Here is a 20,863-nt window from a genome sequence, read left to right on the forward strand (position 1 = left end):
TGAGCCCTAGTCACTTCCTAAGCTCTTGATTCGAGTTTAGCATAATTCCTTGAGTGGTTTAGGACCTTTGAACACCCAATGGCACAACTTCCATGATTTTATGGCCTAAATTCATGGGGGAAGTGGTCTAGAAACCGTAAACACCCTAAGGGCCACCATTTGAGGAGTAAACTCTAATGTGAGGCCATACTCTCTTTATATGCAACCCTTGGTACTCCTAGCACTTGTAGCAAAGTATTTTCATGCATTAGGATGTCCTTACTTGCATAATTAGTTATTAAATGACTAATTAGATACTTAAATGTATCATTACATGTTAAATAGGATTCGCGTGTGTTCAAGTCCTCATTTGACACTTAGCATCCTATACCGTCCGTTCATCCGAATCACCCACGTCAGGTGAGTTCATACCCCTAAATCAACATTTTAAATGATTTTAAATGCTTTTATGGGGGGGGGGGGGGAATACAAGTTGAAATATAGGGTTATTATATCAATCACATGTGATTAATAACTGTATAGCAAATAGATTTTTGCATGTTAAACTGTTTTATCCAGCTAAAGGTTTTCAAATCTTGTTTTTCAAATCTCTTTTACTGTCTAAAAATCCCTTTTTAGATTAATAAAGCTTTTTCAAAAGTTTCACCATAAACTTCTTTTTATACTTTTATATTGTCAAATGCATGCCTGTATATGTATGGTTATATAAGTAATGTTTAAAGGACTTAGGAAGGCTAACTCGCTTTAATTCCTTTTCCTTGTTTGGATGTGGCTTTAGAGTAACGGTTATCCTCCTGAAGGTCATTTAAATATTAGTTATATATTATGTGTACATATATAGTTATAAAATTTCCATCAAGCAATTCATCACCTTTCGGTAGCAAAGGCATTCATATAACCTCTCAAGTAAACTATAATAGGTATAGTTTAGAAACCAATCATAACTTTCATAAAGGAGAACTTAGTTATATCTATATTCTAAAAACTAGTACTTTTAATAAAAGAAAGGTTTATAGAAATCAGAACACGAGATACATCCTTATGACGTGGATTTCACCGTTGTCGAGTGGTAACCAGAGTCTCCTAGAGGGAGAGCGGGCATTGTGTGTATAGATCTATATGGGACAGACACTCCCACATCCTGACTGCTAGCTACAGTCCTGGCTGACCAAGCCAAGGAGTGACAAATGTCACATTCATTCCGATGCCTGCAGGTCGTCAAGTATTCGATTGTCAATCAGTATGGTTACGAGTATCTTTAGAGTTACCTTATAATTCATGGATAATAAGTATTATCACGGTACTTTCTATATATGAAACCATCATAATCTATTGTCTAGTTATACACTATGCCACATTTTAAAACCTTTAAACTAATCGACATAAGATTAAAGGCTATTTTTGATTCTCCGAGGCGTATTGTTCCATTAATACTTACTGGAGTCTGTATTTCATTCTTTTAGACTCTCCGAGGCGTATTGTTCACTTAATACTTCCTGGAGTCTATGTGTTATTTACTTTAGATAGCAGTGTTACTGCTGTGGTAAAATATTATTCTCCCTATTACCTTTTCTTGTGATCTTCTCACATATTCTTTAAAGTATAAACTATATTTTGATAATGATAGTACTTTTGGGGGGAATTACTCCTTAAACATAAAACAAATGGATGTTAGTAGAAGACTGCTTTTAGTAGAGATACTCCTTGGTTTAAACATAAAATAATTGGGTCTTGGTAGAAGACCACTTTTACTAGAACGTTTCCGCCGTTCCGATTTTGGGGTGTGACAAGAGTGCACCTTGTCGACAACCTTCTCGCATTCGCTCACCTGCTCCTTGGCTGTTTTCATAGCAAAGCAGCTATCCGAAGCTTTTCCATCATCAGTTGCATATCCTTTCCTTTCCAAACTGCCACTCTGAACCATCAAACACATTCCTACATAGATTTGCTTCTCGTAAGTCACCACAAAACACCTACCATGAGTAGGTTTCCTTACTTCATCATCCTCTGAGTCTGTGGACCACACTTCAATTCTACCATTATCACTTTCCTCTTGAACCATCGGTACATGTTTCGCATTTGGTGCCTTTTTCTTTCGGGGTTCATTTATCTTCTGAGTGTAGTAAGCCTTATCTTTATCATTCTCCTTCTTCTCATTTTGTTTTCGCAACATGTATTCTTTTGCGAAGTGATTCTTGCCATGAAAACAGTTGCAGTCATATCCAAAATCACCTAGCAATTTTTTCTCTTTCTTCTCTTCATCCATCTGAGAATTCTTGTAACTCTCCTCTCTTGAATTTTCATAACTGGAATTGCCCTACTTGTACTTGTTTCGGAAACGAGAAAAATTCTTCTTAAAGAATTTCTTAGGGTTAGACACCATCAACACTTTATCTACTTTTTGAGAGATCATCATCTGAAATGTCAGATTCAGAATCATCAACAACTGACTTCTTACCTTTAGCAGCCAACGCCAAAGATCCAACACTAGAGACAAGCTTTGGTTCTTTAGTAGCTTAATCTTCATGAGATTTCAGAATTCCCATGAGTTTTGCCAGTGAATAGTTTTTGAATTGTTCATGTGCCTTAACAATAGAAACAATAGATTTCCATTCGTATATGAGACTATTCATGAATGTTACCTTTTCTTTAATGAATTGTCGCTTAAGATTATATTTAAGTGTTCTACTTAACAAGTGATTAAAGCTATTAACTATCTTTTCTAAATTCTCATCTATTTTCTGAATAAAAGATCCGAATTCTGACATAAGTGTAGTCTGCAAAGAATGTTCCAAGTCGGCATCACCTGAATATAATTCCTTCTGTCTGTCCCATATTCCTTTTGCAGTGTCGTATGAATTGACTAGTCGGAACATGTCAAGGGCAAGAGCAAATCGAATAATTCTCATTGCTTTTAGATTACACATAAGCTTGGTCTTTTCATCATTTGGATGATTGTCCATAATGATTGCATCATAGTCATCCTGATTTTTTACTTCTTTCTTCATTTGTGAGTAATTGTATGTTTCAATAGTCATTGCATGCCAAATAATAGAACCATATTCTTCGATTCCCAGTACATAATCTTCAATGTGAAGAGCCTAAACCTCATAATCTTCTAGAAAAAGGATTGGAATCCTTGTCATTGAACCAATGCTACTTAGGAGATTGAATGAGAGAGAGTGAAGATTGTCGTTACCCTTTTTAACGATATTTCAAAGAAACAAAATATAGAATCAGATGTATAAACTTGAATCGAGTTCAAGGGAAAACAAGAGATTTAGATTTGAGATATACAATCGATTGAAATGATTGAAATAACAAGAACAAATCTAAAAAATCCTAATGAAAAACCCTTTACTCGACAGAAGAATAGCGATTAAATACACTATCTCTTGCTCTAATCCCAATTGTGAGAAACAATCAAGATCGATAGATTCTATATCTATGATATGAATTAAAGCCTTGAAACGATAATGATCAAAAAGGTGTCGAATGTATTTATCACAAAAATAGAATAGTTCTTAGAGGTGTAACTATTTTGTAGTTGCTTCAAAAGTTCTTAAGCCTAGAAAGTACATGCACGCTATTTATAGACTAAATAATACAACAGTTCCAAACATGGACATGCCCATTTCGAAATCAGAATCTAAACGTAAATCCAAAAGCACAATTTGACACAACACTGAAATAGACTTAAGAATTGGAAACTCACTTCCTTACTCTGTCTATTGTTTGTTTCAAAAATGTTCAACTGCTCAAGAGATGATGATCACTATATCATCTGTTTTTGAGAGAGAACCTCTCTGTTAATGAAGATTCAAAAGGTAAGTGTCTCATGGTCTAGCTCTTTGAATCTCACGCTGACACATCAAATGACAGCTTTGACACTCGTGATGTTGATCCTTCTCAAGTTGGTACATACTTTAAGGAATTGGACACAACCTCAGCGCATCAGGTAAAGAGTCTTGTTTCTGTTGAAATCCACGAAAAAATTGACATGATTGATCATTTACATTTCAATTTATCTGTTTCAAAAAAAGAAAAATCTTTTCTCGGATTTGAGTTAAAAGAAACTTAAAGAAAAAGTCTCCTTTCTCAAAAAATCTCTTTCTCTTTTAAAAAGGGAATCACTGACCAATAACTTTCTACACTCTGTAAAAGAAAAAGTTGTTGATCATGCTAGAAACATTCAACTTATTTTTAAAAAAATTGGGCTTCTCCGCACTATAATGTCACAAGAAATATTAATGCTCAAATTTCATATAAGTGTAAAAAAATTTGTGGAGGCAATATAAAAGGTGTTGTTTCCTTAATAAATTGTGTTGAGACTAAACAAACCTTCTTTAATGCTAGTTGTTTAGAAAAAGATTTTAAAAATGGATTTGCAAGTTCTCATTTTATAAATCAAACTTTAATTGACACTCACTGCTCCACTGATTCTAGTGGTATCAACAAATGTGTTTCTCAGTTATCTGCTCTTGATCCTTCTCACCAACCTCCTCATTGTTAGTATGTTCTTCCCTCCACTAAGATTTGCTAAAATAAAATATATGTAATGGTGAAGTTCACTCGGTAAAATAAATTCTTAGAATGTTTCCTCAGTGCTCTATTATTAACTCTGAACCTGAAGATCAATCAAAGTCTTCTATTTCAGATGATTCTTCAATACCTAATGAGCCTCATAACAAGGTATCATCTGAGCATGTCATTGAGGACAATCCTTATTCCTGAACTAAAAAAAATCTTAAATCAAATAACCAAAGTTCTTTGAATTCAGCAATTGAAAAGAAATCAAAATCAAATGTTAAAGGTAAGAATCCCATAATCGAAGTTTGTTATCGATGTGGTGATGCTTTTCGCAATGTTAACGAGTGTACTTTTGAAAAGAATTCCACTTGCATTGACAAAATCATTACTTATAATGATAAGAGGATCAAAAAGGGAAACTCTTTGAACAGTCTCCCTAATGATTGCTATAATATATTTTCTTTAGTTACCCATTGCAAGATAGGTTAGTGTATATTAACTGTATATTTTAGTTTCAGGGTTATGAAAATATTTGTTCTCTAGATAACGGTTGCTCAAGACATATGACTAGATTTAAGTCTCTTTTCGAAGATTTTATAAAGAAGGATGGCCATAATGTTACATATGGAGATAATGGCAAGGGAGCTACAAAGGTATATGGAACCATCAAATGTAACTCTGTTGAATTCAAGAATGTCTCATACATGAAAGGTCTTCAACACAATCTCATCTAAATCAACCAACTGTGTGACGTTAATTATGAAGTTCATTTTAACAAGAAATAAGGAAAGTTTTTTGTTCAAAAACATGTCACTGTTCTAACTGCTAATCGACATAATGAAATTTATGTCTTGGATATGTTTTATGCTGACAACTCTGTTCTTCACTGCTTCTTTTCTCATGCTCAGTCTCATATAAATTGGTTGTGGCATAAGAGGTTTTCTCATTTGAATTTGAACAATATATCAAAGATTTTAGGGAATAAGCTTGTAAGAGGAATTCCTAAGGTGCAATATTTTAGAGATAATCTTCGCTGAGCATATGAAAAAGGAAAGAAAATAAAGGTTTCATTTAAGCCAAAGTCTTGTTCTTTTATTTTCAAACCTCTTCATCTCCTTCACATGGATCTCTTTGGACCTATTCTTCTTTTATTGGGGACAAGTTTTCAAAATTTAGCTAGGTTGTTTGTTTAAGAAAGAAGAGTCATGTCACTGATGAAATAATTTCTCTCATTAAGCAATAGGAAGTTCTCTATCATCACAAAGTCAGGAAATTACATTGTGATCATGGAACTGAGTTTAGAAACTCCTCCCTAGAAGATTTTTGCTCTAACTCAGGAATTTACTAGAATTTATCTGATGTTATAACCCGTCAACAAAATGTCATTGATGAAAGAAGGAATAGAACACTCATTAAAACTGGAAGAACTATGGTTGTTGAAGTTGGTCTTCCTTTGTCTTTTTGGGCTGAAGGTGCCAACACAATGTGGTATACCCAAAACCGGTCAATCATTGTTAAGCGTGATGGGAAAACTGCCTATGAGCTACTTAAGGGAAGGATTACATTTTGAATCAAAGAGATCAGTGCACAAAGTTTGAAGCTAAATCTGATGAAGGAGTGTTTCTAGGATATTCTAGTGTATCCAAGGCTTTTAGGGTATTCAATCTTTCAAGGAAAACTGTTGAGGAAACAGTTCGTGATATTATTGTTGAAGACTCATTTATTCAATGATTGGATTGATCATCCCTCATCAATTATGAATGAACGTACTTATAGTCCTTTAGACCGTGTTTGTAACGACCCAAAAAAAGTAATAAAAAATTTCATTTAAAACTATTAATTTCATTCATTGATTGTATAAAAAATCATCTATCATTACAGTATTCAAAACATAAGAGTACAAATATAACAAGTGCGGAAATAATAAGGGGATGAAGTTGTGCCATCACGTCGGGCCCTTCCCTTTTGAACTGGAAATACCTAAAACCATAAATAAAAACTATAAGCATAACGCTTAGTGAGTTCCCCCAAAATACACCATACCGCACATAAAAGAAAATACATGCTATGGGCCAAATCATAGTCATAAAATCATTTCCTGCCATGGGTTAAACCATGGTCTTTCAGTTAAATGTCGAGAGCTAAATCTAGGTCTTGCATACAAGTGACTGGGGCTAGACCTTGGTCTTTCATATAACTACCATGGGCTAGATCCTGGTCGTTCATACACGTGTTAAGGGCCAGATCCTGGTCTTTCATATAATCATCACAATGCATCTATGATTCTACACAACAAGCGATCGGTCGACATTTGTGCCTTCGAACCATGGATATAGTAAGGAAAACTCACATCATATATAGATAAGCAACTGAATGGCACGCCGCTCGAAGATCAACGCCACCAATCACCGTAATAAATTCCATAACACAAACTCAGCACATAGGCCAAAATACTTAAAATACCCCAAGGTCAAACCCTTGTAAGAATCCGGTTAAAACCAACCGAGTCAACCGGGTTGAATCAATGAGTACGCAGGGCGTAGTCCATGTGTAGGCGGGGCGTACCACTCGGTTGACCGATAATCGAAGAGCTGACCTCGTACACACAATGTACCCCTCGGTACGCCCAGCGTACGCGGCTGCTCACCACAACTCTTATTAAGTGATTAATTCCTTAAGCACTCACATCCAAATTCGGATCCAAGCAAAAAAATATGTTCTTTAGCATAAAGTTTCCAACTATATCGTTTAGTATGTCTACTAAGTCCTTAACTCCAAAAACCCTAGTATCTTAACCCATCAAGACAATCTAGCACATTCATGGAGAGAAACTAATGATCAAAAACCCAACTTTATGACTTAACACCCCTCAAAACCTCTAAAAGAACAGCTCAAATGTATTGAAGTACGACCGACTCACAAAGACCAATTTTAGGACAATAAGTTAACAAATTTGAGCTAACACTAGGTGCAGAAGATTTCTACACCAAGTTTGAAGCTTTTTATCTCCACAAGGTGAACTATGGGAACAAGATGTTGGATCCAATGTCTTGAGTGAAACAATACCACCTCAATACTCTTCCTTCTATTCTATAAGCTCCAAAATAGTCCTAGAAATGGCACTACAAGCTTCACAATGCACTAACACTCTTTGGGTTTTAGAATGAGGAAAGGGATGAAGATAAAAGGGTGCATGAGGCCATAAATGTGTTTAAATAAGATCCAAAGCCTAAAATTTAGGGTCTACACCCTGGATGCATATGCCCTATGTACCAATGTACACACAACATACTAGCTCGGTACTGGGTATGCCCCGCCTACGAAGGTGTACGCCCCATGTACCCAAGTTTTCTCCGAAATTACAAAATTGCCACTAGGGACTAATATTGAAAATAAAGCACAAGTCAGGGATTAAAGCGATTACTTGAATAATTAGATGTTACAACTCTACCCCACTTGAACTAGACTTCGCCATCGAAGTCTGATCCCGCAAATATACTAGGGTAGTGCTCTTGCATTTCCGCCTCAGGCTCCTATGTCCATTTGGAACCCTTCGTATGTTGTTACTAAAACATGACCAGTAACACTTACTTGTTACGTTGTTCCTTTGTCTTTCGGCCTAAGACCGCCACCGGCCTCTCCACATAATTCAGGCGATCATCAACCTGAATATCATCCATAGGGACAATTGCGGACTCATCGACCACACATTTCTGAAGCCGAGACACATAGAAGGTGTTATGGATCTGGTTGACCTCATAGGCAAATCCAGCCGATATGCAACCGTGCCCACCCGTGCCGCAATCCTAAAAGGTACAATGAATCTAGGGCCCAACTTTCCCCGCTTCTGAAATCAGATGACACCATTCCAAGGTGACACCTTGAGAAGCACAAAGTACCATACCAGAAACTGAAGTTCGGAACGTCGCCGATTTGCATAACTCTTTTTCTAGCTTTGCAGGACTCGCAACCTATCACGCACCTGCTAAATCAACTCAGTAGTCTTAAGTACGGCCTATGTACTCCTTATTACTCAATGCCCAACCTCCACCCCAGCAAACCAGGGTCCTGCACCTTCTTCCATACAACATCTAAAATGGCGGTCGGTCAATATTGGCATGATAGTTGTTGTAGGAGAATTCAGCCAGTGGAAAAGTAAGTATCCCAACTCCCTCCAAAATCCAACACATAAGCCTGGAGCATATCCTCGAGTGTCTGAATCGTCTGCTCGCTTTGACCGTCAGTTTGGGGATGCTATGTGGTACTAAAATGCAACTGATTACCCAACTCCTCAATGAATTTACTCCAAAACCTGGAGGTGAAACGAACATCCCAGTCTGAAACCATCAAAACTGGCACCTCGTGCCAAACCACCACCTCCTGAACATATATGTCAGCAAAGTTTTGGCAGATATGCTCTCAACAATTGGTATGAAATGCGTACTCTTAGTCAATATATCAACAATAACCCAGATATAATCACACCACGTGCCGTCCTTCGCAATTTTGTAATGAAATCCATGGTAATCTATTCCCAATTCCACATGGGAATTGGTAAGGCTTGCATCTTGTCATTGGATCTCTGATGCTCAGCCTTGACTTTCCTGCAAGTCAAGCACTGCTCATCAAACCAAGCTATCCCCCTCTTCATATAGGGCCACCAATAGCTTAAACTCAAATCCCTATACATCTTTGTGGCCCCTAGATGGATATAAAACTTTGACTTATGCACCTCTTCCAGAACCTTCTTTCTCACCCCACCTGATGTCAGAACTTAAAGTCTACCATACTAAGTCAACAAGCCCCGATTGTCTCTGAAAAAATAAGGGTATATGTCCTTTGATCCGCTCGACCTTCCAATTTTACTTTTTCATTCCCTCCACTTGAGCCTTCTTCATCAAATCCATCAAAGGCGAGGTGACAGTCATCCTCAAGCCGATATCCCAGATAGATAAACTCATGGCATTGCGACTCAAAGCATCAACCACTACATTGGCCTTGCAAGGGTGGTACAAGATCTTGCAATCATAATCCTTTACCACATCTAGCCATCTCCATTGTCGCATATTTAGATTCCGCTGGTCCATCAAACACCTCAAACTCTTATGGTATGTGTAGATAGTACACTAAACCCCAAACAAATAATGTATCCAAATCTTGAGGGCAAAAACCATGGCCCCCAAGTCCAAATCATGCATAGGGTAGTTCACCTCATGATGCTTCAGCTGCCTCGAAGCGTAAGCGATCACGTGACACCTCTACATAAGAACCGCCCCCAATCCTGAAATACAGCTTCAAAATAAACCACCAAATCATCCAAACCCTCCGGAGGCGCAAGAATGAATGCCATGATGCACCTTGAAGCTGAGCTACAAAATAAACCACCAAATCACAAATCAATCATGGAAAACCAAGATGCACCTTGAAGCTGAGCAAACAAATGATCAATCAGCGGGAGTGGTTAAAGGTTCTTCACAGTTAGCTTATTAACTCTCGATAATCAATGTACATTTTGTGTGAACCTTCCTTCTTCTTTACAAACAGAATTGATGATCCCCATGGAGAACTGTTCAGACGAATAAAAACCTTGTCTAATAGCTCCCAAAGTTGTGTAAACAACTCCTGCATCTCAGGTGGCGACAGGCGATACGACGCCTTGGCTATCGAAGCTACACCAGGTACTAAATCAATCTGAAACTCAACCTGCCTCTCGGGCGGCACTCCTGGTAAATCCTCAAGGCATACAGTGGGGAAATCTTGCACAATTGGCACCCTACTCAACTCGGACGCGCCTTCAACCTATATGTCTACGAAATAAGATAAGAACCCAGAACAACCTTGCTGCAAAAATCTCTTTGCCCTCGTAGCTAAATAAAGAGCTAGCCCATGTGAAGCTCTATCACCAGGAATAACTAGTTCTCCCCCACTTGGGGTTTGAACTCTCACCAACTGCCGCTCATAATCAATCATGAACCCTTTGGGGTTCAACCAATCCATGCCAATGATAACCTTCGATCCTCTCGCGGGAATCAACACCAAATCAATAGATAATCTGTTACTAAACATGTTCAGGACAAACCCTTAGAAAATCCTTGAATCCCTCACAGTATGGTCATCCGCAATCTTAACCTCTAGTGGGGAACCAAAGTCTTAGGAGGATCGCAAAACTTCTAGCTAAGTGCAAGAGATACAAAGTATCGGGTAGCCCCCGACTAAAATAGAACTTGAGCGGTCAAACCATTGACCATAAAGGTCCTTATACAAGATCAAAATAATCATAAGCGTAAACAACAAAAGAAATAAAAGATAGAAATAATACACATACTAGTAAGCACATCCGACACTGCACGAGCCTCATCAGTGGTCAGGTGAAATGTCATACTCTTCACCATAGGAGCCTCTGCCTTGCCCTTGCGGCCATTAGTAATCCTCAAGGTGGATGGTGCAGGCATCGTCACTGCTCCTACGGACAATCGACCTTTTCATGGATAGTTTGATTATAATAGAAGCAAATCAGAGCCCTCCTGGGGCAATCCCTACTCACGAGGCCCAACTGGCCACAACAAAAACAACCTGAACCCACTATGCAGCTTGCAGTACTTGTCGTAACGACCCCGACCTTGTTGACCTCTAGTGTGAGCATCTGAGGTCTTGTGCCTCTTAGCATGGCCCACTACTATTTGTACCTACTCTGTCTTCCGATTCGTTTGGAGCTCCAATTTAATCTCCCGCTCGTGGGCCTTCTTGATCATATAATTCAGGGTCTTGCAACCTGAGAAACTCACGAACTCCCTGATATCCTCCCTCATCATGTCATGGTATCTCGTCTTCCTCATCTCCTCATCCAAATCATACTGTGACACCAATAGAGCCCTCTCCTTGAATTTGGTGGTAATCTCTGCCATGGTCTCAGTAGTCTGGCGAAGGTCCTAGAACTCCCTTTCCAGTTGCTACACCTTGATATTTGGTGAAAACTCCCTATGGAATGTCAGAAAAATCCTCCCAGTTCATCACTGCCAGTGCCATAGACCCTACAACTCGGCTAAACTCCTCCCACCAGTCTTGTACTCTGTCCCTCGGTAGGCAGGATGCAAATCCCACCTTTCCCCCTCAGGACAAAAGCTAGTTCATTGAGTATTCTCCATGTCAATGATCCAGTGATGGCTAGCGATGGGGTCCTTAACCCCAAAGAACTCAGGAGCTCCATGAGCCTTAAAATCTCAAAAAAATGGAGTTCGAGCTCCAATCTGACCTGCAGTAATCTCAGCTCGAAAAGACTTGAGGCTCTCATCCATCACCTTCATGATCCCCTCTTTGATGGTATCGAACAACATAGGGGTAGCATCTATGATATCGCAAGTAACCTCGACCGAAATGATCTCGCACAACCTCTCATCATTTGGCTAAGCACCTGAACACAAACCTCCTCGATGGGACTCCTCTACATAGGCCTCCTTAGAGTTTCTAGGTATGCACTCGTCTCAGTTACAAGTCATGTATTTCTAGTAGTACAGGCTTAATAGTACCTTTCACACTTACCTATACCTTCCTCAAGGATAGTCTTGATTCCTTTGAGGCACCACACTAAAACCATAACTAGTATTATGGTATACAACATACATATCCAAGACTCTCCTAGGAGTTCTCAACTCCAACCACTCGCAATACCAAGAATCTCAATCAACACCGCTGATTTCCTTATGCATGCAAGTTATACAAAAAATAGGATCACATAGGTTGTCAAATGATGATTCCACCCTAAGTCGACAACCAAACAAGTAACACAAAATGAGACTAAATCGATCATTCTTGGGCTATATAATCTTAATCGTATAAAACTTTGAAAGCGTACACTAAGCAATTAACTAGATCTGATTTCAATTCCAAGTAATACGTAGCATCAAGTTCCATTAGGCGATAAGCAATCATGAGAATCAAGCAATTCTATAATATGATTCATGAAGGTATCCTTAGCCCTAATCTATCATGCTTTTCTCATATCAAGCATACTACTCATAATACATAAGTATGGGTAATTTGGGATCCACTTACTTGAGCTCGACATTAATCGCACGCATCACATCCCATTATTCTTAATAAAAACTTTTTTTTAAAAGTTTAAATCTATTTTTGTTAAGAAAAACTTATCATTTCCTCAGTTTGAGTTCTAACTCACCCGAGAGAATACCCGAATCCCTCAAACCAATACTCTGATACCAACTTGTAACGACCAAAAAACAATAATAAAAATTTTCATTTAAAACTATTAATTTCATTAATTGATTGTATCAAAAACCGTCAATCATTGTGGTATTCGAAACATCTAAGTACAATATATCAAGTACAGAAATCATAAGGGGATGATGATGTACCATCATGCAGGTCGCTTTCCTTTCTAATTTGAAGTACTTGAAACCATAAACAAAAAATGTAAGCATAACTCTTAGTGAATTCACCATACTACACATAAAAGAAAATACATGTTATGGGCCAAATCATAGTCATATAATCATTTTTTTCCATGGGCGAAACCATGGTCTTTCCATTCAATGCCAAGTGCCAAATACCGGGCTTGCATACAAGTGTCAGGGGCTAGATCCTGGTCTTTCATACATATGCCAGTGGAAAGATCCTGGTCTTTCATATAATCATCACAAGGCATCTATCATTCTACATCACAAGCAATGGGACAAAATTTGTGTCTTCGATCTATGGATCTAGTGAGGAAAACTCACCTTACAGACAGATAATCAACTAGAATGCATGACTCTCCGAGATCAACGCTACCAATCACCTTAATAAATTCCACAACACAAACTCATCATATAGGCCAAAATACCTCAAATACCCCTCAGTCAAACCCTTATAAAAATCCGGTCAAACCCAACTGAGTCAACCGGGTTGACTTAATGAGTACGCAGGGCATACTCTATGCATACGTGGGGCATACTACTTATTTGAACAAGGATAGGGGATCTGACCTTGTACGCGCATCGTACCACTCGGTACGCCCAGGGTACGCAGCTACTCACCACCCCTCTTATTATGTTCTTAATTCCTTAAGCACTCACGTCCAAATTTTAGATCCAATCAAAAAAAGATTTTTTTAACCAGAAAGTTCCCAACTTTATGGTTTAGCTTGTATATTAAGTCCTTAACTCCAATACCCCTACTCTCTTAACTCATTAAGACAATCTACCACATGCATGGAGAGAAACTGATGACCAAAATGTCTTGCGACATACCCCTCAAAACCTCTGAAAGGAAAACATAAATTTCTTGGAGTACCTCCTACTCACAAAGACCAAGTTTGGGACAAAAAGGTAACAACTTTGAGCTAAAACTTGATCCATAAGATTTCTACACCAAGGTTGAACCTTTTTACCTGCACAAGGTGCACAAAGGGAACATGTTGTTGGATCCAAAACCTTAACTTAACCACCACCACATCAATACTCTTCCATCTACTCGAAAAGAACCAAATAGTACCAAAAATGGATCTACAAGATTCACAATGCACTAACACTCTTTAGGGTTTTGAAATGAAGAAGAGGCTGAAGATAAGAGGGTGCACGAGGCTGAAGATAAGAGGGTCCAAACCATAAATATAGGGTTTGCACCATGGCTGCATACATCACGCATAGTAACGTACGCACATCGTACTAGCTTGGTCCCGAGTACCCCCTGCATATGAAGGTGTACGCCCCGTGTACCCAAGCTATCTCCGAAATTATGAAATTGGCACTAGAGACTAATCTTGACAATAGAGCATTACTCAAGGGTTAAAGCGAATAACTGAGTAATTAGATGTTACAATGCTCCTGATTTCTTGTCAAATGACACTGAGTCTATTTTTTCCAATGTTGATCATCTGCTCACAACCTATCTCTGAAGATTAGTCTATCATCTCTAAAGAAGCTGAATCATCAAATCTTTGAAACAACATGAATGAATATTCTTATCCTAGAATTCATCAAGATCATCCTAAATCCGAAATTGTTGGAGATATAAGATCTCGGATTCTCACTCGTAGCAAAGTTAGTAGCAACTTTTGCATGTTTTTGAATTTTGTCTCGTTGATTAAACCAAAGAGTTTCGCTGATGCTCGGAAGGAAGCTGAATGAATCAAGGCTATGAAAAATGAGCTGAATGAATTTGAATGCCACTGTGTGGACTCTTGTTCCAAAACCTCAAGAAAAAACCATCATTGGCACTCACCCGATATTTATAAATAATATGGATGAAGATGGGATCGTCATAAGAAACAAAGCAAGACTTGTGGCTCAAGGTCTTTGTCAACTGGAAGGATTAGATTATGATAAAGCATTTCTTCCTGTTTCTAGGCTTGAAGCAATTCCTCTGTGTCTTGCATTTTCTTCATGCAAGAACTTCAAGGTCTATCAAATGGATGTTAAGACTGCTTTTTTACATGTAGATCTTCAAGAAGACGTTTTTCTGAAAAAACCTCAAGGGTTTAAAAATGAAGATTTTCCAAATCATGTATATCGTCTTGATAAATTTGGCTATGTCATAAATGTTGGATTAATGTCTAAGTCCATAACTATATTTGGTATGTACTTGACCCGACCCGGCATGGTCCATTTGGGTTGCACTTCACCGACACAATTTATATGGATAGTCTTTTGAGAATAGTATATTTATGATTTATATTAATATATTATAAGTTCTAATATATTAATATATAATCATATTATTTAATTAGTATTGATCAAGAATTAATTTATAATTAATTAAGCGATCAAAATGAACTAATTAAATATGGACTCTTATATATATGGAATGGGCCAAGTTCATTTAGGTTGGGATAAGCTTTCATGGATAGTCCATAGAGTGTTTAACCCATGGATCATATGAAATGAAAGGTCATGGGTTTAACCCTAGTCTCCATACTATATAAAGATGTCATTGGTTGGTGAAATTGGCACTAGTGTGGATACACTAAGAGGGCTAGCCGATTTCACTAGAGAGAACCAAGTATTCATATTCTCTAAAGTCTTCCAAGGTGTTTTGGTGATTTGTGATTCCACTTGAGGCTTCCACACTATTGGGGCTAAGCTCTTAAAGCTTGAAGACATCAAGCTACATCAAAAGGTATGTCATCTAACTAGTACTTTGTAGTATAAGAGCTTCATAATATGCTAGTTAGGATTAAAGCCTTGGAAAGTTCTTATTTGCATGTATAATACAGAAAACATAGATCCAAGGTTTATAGGGTTGCATGTACACCATAGGAGTGTTAGAATGCTCAAAACCCAACAGTGGTATCAGAGCCTAGGCTTGTTTTCTTGTTATCCTTGCAAAACTGCTTAAAAATCGAGTTTTTATGCTGTCTGCTCAGCAGACTCGTCAAGTCCAAGACAAAATGCATCCAACTCGCCGAGTTGGTTCGTGCACTCGATGAGTTGGACCCCCAGACAACATAAATTCGACTGTTTTGGCTGGAATTGGACTAGGAACATTACCCTAAGATGTTTTTGGACTTATAAACTTGATTTTGATGTGGTAATGTTCATGCTAATCCAATTTGAAAGATAATTGTCAATAGATTCATGTTTTGTATTAGTTTGGTGATTAGGCTAATTACATGAAAAAGTTTGATTTGAATTATCTTGTTCATATGAGTTGCTTAGATTAATAGAAAGGTTGATTGATTATGTGTTTTTGATCCATTTTAATCTAAGAATTGTTTCTAAAATGTGTTTGTGTAACTTGTCCTCAAGTTACATGAAAAGTCACATTAAGGACTCTTAAAACTCATGAAGGATGGCAAAGCTTACAAAAATGAAGAGTCTTGTCTCATTGAATGGTTTTAAGACTCCATAACTTGTCCTCAAGTTATGGAAGTTCAAGAGTCAATTCATTAAGTAATAAAATGTGTAACCTTAATTAATTTCGTAAGTTATAAAATAAAGAAAAGTTAATTCTTTTATTAGTTTAAAGTCTTCCATAACTTGTCCTTAAGTTATGGAACTTGAAGAGTTTCTTTAATTTAATCTACTTTAAACACATAAGTTGTCGAATTAATTAATTTTGAATAGTTTCAAAACTTGCCCTCAAGTTTTGGAATTTGAAAAGTTTTCTCTTATGAATACTTTAATTCCAAGTTAGCCCTTAGAATTTTAAAAGTTAAAATTCAACCCTTATACTTTATAATATTATAAGTTAATAATATATATATATATATATATATATATATATATATGTATAACAGTAAAGTCAATCTACCGTTAGTAGGCCTCATTCACGAAGTCGGTCTATAAGGGGGGTATAAGGTTATTGCCTATAAAATGACAGTTTAATGGGTGTCCACTCTCACCCACCGCTTCCTTGACCGGTGGAGGGTCATTAGCGGAACGGGTAGGACAAAGACTATAAATTCTACCTTCATTAAATGTATTAATGATAAATACTAAGTAACCAAACCTTTTATAGATACCCAATCTTAGTTACTTAGGAAAATGTGAATAAGGTGCTAATCCATGAAATTACACTTTGCACTTTGTTTAAGTCGGTTAGTGGAGCGTGTGTGGTTAACCGGCACACTAACTCGTATTTAACAAGGTAGGCAAAGGGTAAATTAATGTTTATCATAGTATTGATAGAGCGTCTGTGGTTAACCGGCACATCGATTGAGGGGTAAACACTTAAGGGTACCAAGTAATTTGCATGGTTACTTCACACCTTGTTTTGTGATCCTCGGCATCCCAGTCACAAAACTTGAAGGGCACACTCGAGATTGAAACATGCCATTAAGAGTTCAATGAATCTCAAAGATCTAGGAGTTTCAAATCCAATTAAAACATAATAAATTATTTCGTTTTTCATGGTGGAAATTGGTGAATCGTCATTCACCTACCTTCAAATATTCTATAGCTTGGATTACGGCATCCCTATTCCAAGTTATAAAATAGTTTGTTGGGTCCTAGCCTTAATATTTCATATTGGGTGTTATATTAAGGACTGTAAATCAACTATCTTGAATATCTCCCAAAAGATGTCTAGTTCAGACATCTATGATCTTCCCAAATATCTTGGAACATCACTTCCTCCACCTCCTCCAATTATTATCCCTAACCCACAAGTTCAAGGTCACTCAAGCCATATTGGCAAGGCAAGGTCTAGGTGTGATCACATCTTGGAGATGAAGTCACATACTGACAAGCTGGGAAAGTTGGGTGTGAAAGTCTTGAGAAAGTTAGTGGTTCAATCACTTTCTAAGTCACATAGTGAGTTCCTTTGGGACTCTTATGAAATAGACTATTACAAGACCCTTAATGATCTTATCTATTTTCTTGTTGCTGCTAAATCAGAAATGATTTAGTTTACTAGTAAAGCAAATTTGATTAGGAGATCAACTTCCCAAAAATTTATGGACAGGGACAATAGTGACACAGGAAATCCAGAAATGCATTCTCTTCCCAATGGAAAGGGATTGGCCATAGTCAACTTGGTTGACCAAATGGTAAAGAGAAAGGCTAGGTCTGACATTATCCCATGTACCATTCCCAAAGGAACCATATGGTTCTATTGCCAAAAGGAAAGGGCATTGGTTGCGAAGCTACCAGATTTACCTGAAAGATCATAAGGTTGGTAAAGTCAATAAGTTTGACTCTACTTCAGGTAAAGTCCACTATCAAACTCTATTAAGTTTCTAATATGAGATTCTAATTACATGATGTGACTGGGTCACATGTTGATTTTTAAGAATCAATGGAAGGATGAAGGAAACTTAAAGAAAGAGTATGATGAATCTGACCGTGAAGATGGATTTCTATCGCTTGATTAAAGATCAGATTCTTGAGCCACTTCTTAGGAGTTATGATAGATTGTTAGGAACATGTAATAACATAGTTTTCATTTCAAGTTATATTGTAAGGAAAAGTTTTCCGCATTTTAAAATAAATAAAATTATGTTTTACTTTATTTTTATCTCCTTACAATGACATTCATGAAAACTTGTTGTTTGTATGTTTATAGCAATATTGGAAATATGAATTTGATTCTTTGATTTGTGGTAGTGTCTAAATTTACCAAATAAGGAAATATTCTCATCGCCCAAGTTTCAATTGGACCGAAACTTGGAATCATACAAGGTGTTGAGTGTGATGTGTGAGAATATTCAACTTTGGAAAATTAAGACTAGTTCCGAGTTCACATGTATATGTGACTCAAGAGAAACACTAAGGGATCAAGTACTCTTTCTTGTGCACTTTTCAAAGTACACCACAAAAGATGGATAAGACTATTCGTCATGATATGCTAAGGTTTAGTAAATATGATTATACTTACAAGCTGAAGTATAATTCTGAAGCATTGGAAAATTTTCAATGTATGACAAAACGAATAAGAAGAATCAAATTAGGTAGAAGGATAAAAGTTTCTCAAATCTGAAAAGATGGGAGAGTACTTTAGTATCATGTTTTAAGACCATCTTAACGATTTTGAGACCTTATCAAAATTCATCCTCTAAGTGCATTATGATAGTTAAAAAGAGGAGTTATGAATTGTTGAAGTGGTTAAATCAAGAAGATGATTCATACTTCATTCCAAAAACATTTCTTAGAGTTATACTCTATGATTTTAACTTGAGTGACATATTTTAAAGAAGTTTTATAACACTTCTCAAATGTAGAGTAAAAGCTTTCTACTCTTGTACATTTGAAATTGATAAGTTGTGATGTTTTGGATAAAACAAAGACCAACTAAGGTCAATTGTGTTAAGTGTCTGTCTTGATTAGAATCCACACTATCTCTTGAATATTTGGCAAGAAAGTCTTGTAGGTCAAGGAGACATTGGGAGTCTAAAAGATCCTGAAAGGGTTTCAAGAAGTAATCAAGAATAAAACCTGTATTTCATCACTAGCACACAACTAGAGGTTTATAACCCATCATGTTGACATTTCTGTGCCCATTCCAGTTAAGTTGGCTGTACATTTGAGTTCTACATGTTCTCAATTGTTTGTATAGCTAATTGGAAGCAATGTCAGGCCCTTGAGCTGCCAGGTGGCAAGAAGTTAAGATTGTACAAGTTCAATCCATATGAGTTAGGATTTGTCACTAACCTAGTCGTGTGATTATGGTTTTGACAAATTCACATGGATAGGAACACTTACACCATAAAATCTAAGTGTCATAAGGTTTCTCTTCGATTCATGAAAATGATGGTAAGGAAACTCTTTCACTAAGTAGAGTTTGAGTAGATAGCAATTGTGGAAAATGGAAAAAAAAAGTATAAACAATTCAGACTATGATTACGGCATCCCATTTCATAGTTCTAAAATTATTTAGACACACTTGTGAGCTATCTAAGAGAGGTGTATGATTTTGATAAAGTCTTATCAAGGCAATCTAGTATCAGAAATCTGAACTTTGGTAAGAAAGTCAATAAAGTATTGATTTCTAGAAGTCCATTTGATTTCCGGGTACATGTTAAAGCTAGTGGGAGCATAAGTGTTATGCGATTAATCATCATGTTAGTGGGAGCATGATAATTATGATAAAGGTTGCAAGTTAGCAATGTTAATTATAGAAAACAAAAGGTCTCAATTGGGAAAAAGTTGTTTTGCTATAATTAAGGGAGAGGAAATTATACTTCATCTCAAATCTAAAAGCTTAGATTGAGGTCTTATTCGTATTTAGTCAAGAATATATATGAATTTCATGTTGGAATGGCTCAACATAAGGAAATTCTATATATGGGTTCATTATTTGCGTTCTAAAATTCGATTATGATTACGGCATCCCTTTTCATAATCTGAATTATGAGAACTTGGCAAATGGAAATGGAAATATTATAGCAAAAGACTGGTTTAGTCTTTATGTGAGACATCATGAATCATGTCCCATATGCTTCGGATATAGGATCAATTACATGTGCTATATTCATCCTTTCTAAAGTTTTCCAAATGCCTGGGGCATTAAGAAGGGAAAAGGTCTAGAATTGGATATGACTAAAATGATTAAGCAATTATTGAGGACAATCTAAGGTTTACCAAAGATTGGTTGCTCAAGGACAATTGGAAGTATAGTATTAATTTTGGAAGGACCATATTGACATAATCTGTAAGGAGGCAACTCTTGTTCAGAAGTGATAGTCAAAATGGAATATGAAAATGCTTCAAAGTTAGAAAGTATTCAATCTGTATGATTAGGAAACTGAATGCAAGAAGGATGTTTCCAAGGAGTTGATCTCCTTTGGAATACTCTATAATGATTGTTGCTAAGACTTTGTGAATTTGTGCATAATCATTACAAGAGGATCAATGCATATAAGTTTAGAATCTAACAGATTTCAGTAAATGGCATGAATTTG

This window comes from Lactuca serriola, chromosome 3, assembly GCF_051521515.1.
Source record: "Lactuca serriola cultivar US96UC23 chromosome 3, Lser_US96UC23_V15, whole genome shotgun sequence".
NCBI lineage: Eukaryota > Viridiplantae > Streptophyta > Magnoliopsida > Asterales > Asteraceae > Lactuca > Lactuca serriola.